Source organism: Berghia stephanieae, chromosome 4 (assembly GCF_034508935.2).
Source record: "Berghia stephanieae isolate SIO BIC M18660-M18661 chromosome 4, UCSD_Bste_1.3, whole genome shotgun sequence".
In the NCBI taxonomy this organism is placed as follows: Eukaryota; Metazoa; Mollusca; class Gastropoda; order Nudibranchia; family Aeolidiidae; genus Berghia; species Berghia stephanieae.
Genome location: NC_088363.1, coordinates 72324895 through 72332013, shown reverse-complemented (window position 1 = coordinate 72332013; position 7119 = coordinate 72324895).

Genomic DNA, 7119 nt, shown 5'->3' with positions numbered 1-7119 from the left:
CTTAGAATCAACAAAATATCTTCACCCAGATTCTTTCTTAGAATCAACAAAATGTCTTCACCCAGATTCTCTCTCAGAATCAACAAAATATCTTCACCCAGATTCTTTCTTAGAATCAACAAAATGTCTTCACCCAGATTCTCTCTCAGAATCAACAAAATATCTTCACCCAGATTCTCTCTCAGAATCAACAAAATATCTTCACCCAGATTCTTTCTTAGAATCAACAAAATATCTTCACCCAGATTCTTACACAGAATCAACAAAATGTCTTCACCCAGATTCTTCCTTAGAATCAACAAAATATCTTCACCCAGATTCTCTCTTAGAATCAACAAAATATCTTCACCCAGATTCTCTCTTAGAATCAACAAAATATCTTCGCCCAGATTCTTTCTTAGAATCAACAAAATGTCTTCACCCAGATTCTCTCTCAGAATCAACAAAATATCTTCACCCAGATTCTTTCTTAGAATCAACAAAATGTCTTCACCCAGATTCTCTCTCAGAATCAACAAAATATCTTCGCCCAGATTCTCTCTCAGAATCAACAAAATATCTTCACCCAGATTCTTTCTTAGAATCAACAAAATATCTTCACCCAGATTCTTACACAGAATCAACAAAATGTCTTCACCCAGATTCTTCCTTAGAATCAACAAAATATCTTCACCCAGATTCTCTCTTAGAATCAACAAAACATCCTCACCCAGATTCTTTCTTAGAATCAACAAAATATCTTCACCCAGATTCTTTCTTAGAATCAATAAAATATCTTCACCCAGATTCTCTCTCAGAATCAACAAAATATCTTCACCCAGATTCTTACACAGAATCAATACCTTGACTTACTATATGTGCATAGAAAGTCAGAACAAATGATTTAATACAGATCCTCACACGGGACCAACACAATATTCTCCCAGATTCCTACACGGAATCAAATTACCCCAACAACCACCTTCGTTCCTTACAAAAGGGAGAGGGGGGACAATGGAGGCTTTACAGCGCGAGTACCGCTTTCGCGCTAAGTCAGTGATCCGTATCACTATGTCAGATGACTGACAACTTAGAACCGAACAAATGAAAATTACCAGAATAACTTGTATTACACCTTGCGTATAATGACAGTCTTATAACCATTAAATGGATACCAATTTGCTTTAAGCTCAAAGATATTATCTATCTCAAGTTTCAAACAACTCCCTAACCTGTCTCAACACTTGTTTGGTCGCGATGTCTCTTGAATGCACAACAATAAGAATCCCACTTCTGACACCAAATTATGTCACAAAGTGCGCACGTAAACCGTATGCTTATGTAGCGCAGTTTGCAACCTTGTTTATGTGTCTATATTCAAGCTACGACACCGATCAATAACCAAACACAATACGTTGATAAAGGTTTTGAAGCTAAATGAAGATATATTTTATTACAATATAACAAAGATATTATGAGATATGAAGATGAAATGATAGATGTAATAAGTATGAAATCAAATGGATGGATGACAAATTGATGGAGATGGTGTGATGATGAATATGATATGAAAGCGATATGAAAATATATAATTAAATCAATTAATTATCAATACTTTACCAAACCGCTACCACATCAGACAATCTCACAGATAGGTTGCAACCATCACAGTCATACAGGCAACTAATAATTAACTAACTAACTAAACACAATCCAGACGTGTAGAAGAAAGCCAAAAGAGTGTCCTTGATATTCAACAAAAACTGTAAGGTTGTTCTAATATTGTTAATTTGTCTCTTCTTGAAATTGTTCTGATGTCACAGTATTCATAAACAGATCAATTGTTTCTCAATGTTCTGATATTAAAATAAGCAAATGGTTCTTCACAGGTAACTTATAAAACAGGCAAATGTTCAGTTTCTATTAGTGTCAAGCTATGAGCGTATAGCCTAATAGTTGGCTTGTTAAAGCCCAGCCTCCAACGGCTCATTCACTTTAAAGAAAGAAAATGATTTTGTTATAATATGATAATCATACGAATATAACTCTATCTATATTCGAACTCACTCAATATGTTTACTTTAAATGAGTAAATATTATTTTACTTTAACAAATCAATTTATTAATGTTGATTAATATTGCTTTACTTTGTAGATATGAAATAATAATGCTTTATAGCAAGAAACGCTTATTTTCTTTACAACAAGAATATATTACACAATTAATTTCATTATCTGATTAATTAATTGAGAATCAAAATTTAAAGTGATATTATGATATTAATATCAAAACACAATCATAATTGTAATCACAACATATTATTCAAAATCTCACCAGAGCCGAACAGATTATAGAAATCACAAATTAAGTCTACACAAGACTTTAATCAAACTCTACACAAGAGTTATAACACAACTTGATTCAGCTCAAACTTTGAGCACCGCAAAGTCTACACAAGACTTAAATCACACTCTACACAAGAGTTAACACAAAACGTGTTTCAGCTCGAACTTTGAGCACTACAAAGTCTACACAAGACTTTTAATCCAACTCTACACAAGAGTTAAACAAATGAGCCTAAAAGACTCCGCTGTGGTTATCGCTTAGAGACTATGAGCCTAAAAGACTCCGCTGTCTGGTCTCTTTTGAGACAATGAGCCTAAAAGACTCCGCTGAGTGGTCTCTTTTGAGACAATGAGCCTAAAAGACTCCGCTGAGTGGTCTGAAGAAACTGCTCAAAACTCTGGCATTTATAGGCAAAAATCAAGCAAACGAAGCAAAATTCTACCCACACAAACGGATGTTAGTCATATCCGTAAACATCTGAAATTCCTTAAAACTCCCCCAGATTCCATAATCATGGACAACAACAACCCATCCTGATACCGGACATCCTCATATCAAGGATAAATAAATTCGTCAGCCCCATAGTTACGAGATATCAATCAAGCCATACCATAACAAAGTCACTCCCGTAGAATACAGGGATCCTACTTTGCTTATAAGCTTACGGAGAAAACAAGATTGATGCCTTTCTCACATAACACACCCACACTACGTATTTAATTCAAACTTCCGGGCCATAGGTGCATGATCTGATACGACCTGTATCAACAAAAGAAGGGTTGTTCCGGAGGGATTCAATAACAACAACAACTAATACTACGACGACGTACATCCTGTCGTAAACTGAAGCCTACACGGAAGCATTTCGTTACAGTACCTAACAATGGAATTTTAAAATTGATTAATTTATTTATTTATTTATTTATTATTTATTTTGTAAGCAAGAAAACATTCACAGTGTGTGAGCAGAAAGGAAGTTATATTAATGTTCACTTTATATTACATATTATTATTAATATTATCATTATTATTATCATCATCATCATCATTATCATCATCATCAATCATCATCATCATCATCATCATCATCATCATTATTATTATTATTATTATTATTATTATTATTATTATTATTATTATTATTATTATTATTATTATTATTATCATTATTATTATTATCATTCGAAGACGTACGGTTAAAATATTATGTTCTTAGAACAAACGTCAGATGGAAATGACATACCACAATGCAGTCATGCGTCAGCTTCAGTGATCTCTGAAAAAGTTGTTTACTATATTATTGCCCAAAGTGAGTTGTAAATCTGCCCGATGGAAGAACTGCTTGCGTTTGTTGTCCCAGCAGTTCCTGTCTCGAAAACCCGACGTTTCTCAGACTGTCTTCAAATGCTTCTTTTTGGCCCTGAAATTGACAGCGTGATTTCTAGCAGCGATGTAGGGTGTCTTATCCACGGCGTCTCTGGACTTGACCCGTTTTCTTTCAGCTGGCCTCCTGGGTAATCCAGTCATTTTAATCACTGTAGTATTAGACCAGGGTGCTTGACGTCTCATCCTCACTGCTCTAGTTTTTAAGGGAGTATGTTTGTCCACCGCATCAACAATTGACACGTGGAGACAATCTGCATCATTTTTATCTTTTAGGTTATGGACGAGCAGCGGTGACATCTGGGGCCGTTTTCATGAACGCGGACTATTGCTTAGTCTCTGACTATCTCTAACTTTAGTCAATGACTTGAAAAAATCGGATTTCATGTGAGCTGACTAAGCACATCCGGGACTAAAATCACGGCACCTTCGGACTAAGTTTGGCCAAGTTTTAGTCATTTACGGAGGCAAGACTTCATGCTTTAGTCTGAGTCGAGTTACTAGGAGACGTCATAGCGTCAACAAGATAGCAGCTATTTTTAGATTGAGTGAGCTTCGATTCGGAAAGAAAATACGTCGGTTACGAATGACAGAGGCAAAGAGTCCTGTTGCAATTGACACTGGCTTAAAAAAAACTAAAAGATAAGTGCAGATCGTCGAAAGTACACATTTTTGTGAGTAAAAACTGAAAAAAACCCTGAATCTATCGGCTCATGAGTTGAGAGTACCAAAGGGTTTGCGTCAAAGAACAACCAAAAAAAAAAAAAAAATGATTAGAAAGTATAGTGGAGACAAAAGTTATTCTGTTGACATTGCAATTGACAGGAATAATGTGATTAATCAGAACACACTTTCTCTTTTGTGTAATTACTTTGATTTTTGTTCAATTAATTTCTCTGAGTTTCAATCTTGGTGTTCGTCGTCTCAATGAAACTGACATTGGCCTAAATATAGATAGAATGAAGTTGACGTCACTCGGGTCTTTGTTATTGTTTTTTTTATTTATTTATTTTTTTTTTGCCACCCGCGTTTATGAGTAATTCTCACTAAACTGTATTAACCAGACTATAAACCTTTAAGGTTATACATAGTTTTGTGTGTTGGTCCGTTATACTTCCGGATGGCAATGTTGTGAGCTTCTTAGCAAAGCGCACACTATCTATAGAATTGACAGTCGACGATGGACATCATTGCAGTCTATAACAGTCGACAGTCAATAACATGTGTGTTGCTAATTTCCTCTTTGGAAATCTTTTGCGTTGTAAGTATGAAAACGGGTGTATCTTACCTGCCTTCGTGTAGTAGAGAGGTGATGTTACCCGCACAAAATAGCCGAATTATGCACCGACCTTACAACGCCCACTTCTAGGCAAGAGACTAGCTAGTTCGAGTCTAGAAAGCGTTAATGAAATCCGATTTTTTTAGACACTTGTTTCGCTTGGGCTCAAGAACATCTAGTCATTTACTAGACTAGTATATTGCTCAATCTAGTTCTCGTTCATGAAAACGGGCCCAGGTCTTTGAGTTGAGTCGAGGGAGCCCATTGTATTCAGTTTCCCTCTCCATTTGTTGTCTCTCTCGTGGAAATAAGGAACAGAAATGGTGAGAGGAGGCGTCAGTTTCCTTCCATGAATTACCTGACAAGTCAATTCCTCACAGGATTTCTCAATCAATCTGGACAGCTTTGCAGGGATTCCATGGTGTCTCAGTAATTTCCAAAGACTGTTTCAATGTAGACTGTCAAACGCTTTACGGTAGACAACAAAATGTATATGAAGAGGACTGTTCCATTTCAACGATTGTTCAAGTATGAATCTTAATGTGGCTATTTGGTCAGTACATGATCGTTTCTGTTTAAAATCTGCATGGTTTTCGTGTATGTGGCATTTACTGCATCTTTCATTCCCTGAAGCACGATTTTGTTGATTTTTAATTCCTTTATCTGGAGGACTGAAATTGCCTGAAAGTTTTCTCGTTATGTCAAAAAGTTCCTTTATATTTCCACCATGGGCTGCTTTTTCTGCCATCCGATCATAATGTTCTCTTTTGTCTCTTTTCACACTTTTTCTTACTCCTTTGTGGGCAACTGCATAATCCGCTCGGTGTTTTGCTTTGATTCAACTTGCATTTATTGTTTCTCTCTTTTGGTTTCTCTCCTGGATCTTCTGTAAGGTGTTCGTAAACATCCATGTCGCCTATCACTATCATCGTATCCAAGTTCTTCGGTGGACTGCACATTTTGATAGAGGTTTTCAATTTTTGCCAGTATGTGTGCAAATCTATGTCCTTGCCCTGAAGGGTATTTATTTTTGTCGAGATAACAACCGATAACAACAAATAATCCAAATCCAGCAGTCTACCAGAGAGATGGTGCAAAAACATGAAAAATTTATCCCTGTCTAGTTGACCACATTAATGTAGTGATTTTTTAGGCTAGAATCAAAGTATTTTTGTGTTATCAGTTGTTATTTGTTGCTATCAGTTGTTATTTGTTGTTATCTAGACAAAGATAAATACCGGACATGATAGATGACAAGTGGTAAATATGAACAGGACATGAAGATAGATTCCACAAAAGGAAAAGATACCAGAGATACCAAAAAGAAACTGGATGTGAGAAAACACAGTTTTACTGTGAGAGCAAATAAATATGGAACTGTTTACCAGATTCGGTTGAGAACGCAAAAACCCAAAAATACCTTTAAAAGCAGACTAGACAGATTTTGGTCTGACCAACGATGGTAGAAGTTGGTCTGACCAAAATGTTTTGCACAAAATTATAAATGCGCTACAGATTGTAAGGCCGGAAAAAAAAAAAAAAACAACTTAAATAACAAATACGATAAAGAAATAGTCTGGCGAAGAGGACATGTGCTGCAAACAATTCTTGTATCCATATTATAAGTAAAAGGGTATACAGGATCTTATTTAAAAAAAAAAAAAGAAAAAAAAAAAAAGGAACAATACAAAAACAAAAACAACCCCCCGCCCCACTTCTCAAAAAGACACGCATTGAAAAAAACAAAAAACAACCAAAAACAAATCAAAAAAGCTAAAAGGATATTTTTAAACAAAGCCAAACAACAAAAAGCAATTTTAAAAATAACGAAAGAAAAAAAAAGGGAACAAAGAAAGGAAAATAATAATAATAATAGTATTAATAATAATAATAATAGGTAATAATAATAATAATAATAATAATAATAATGATAATAATAATAATAATAATAATAATAATAATAATAATAATAATAATAATAATAATAATATAATAATAATAATAATAATAATAATAATAAATAATAATAATAATAATAATATTATATTATTATTATAATATATAATATAATAATAATAATAATAATAATAATAATAATAATAATAATAATAATGATAATAATAATAATAATA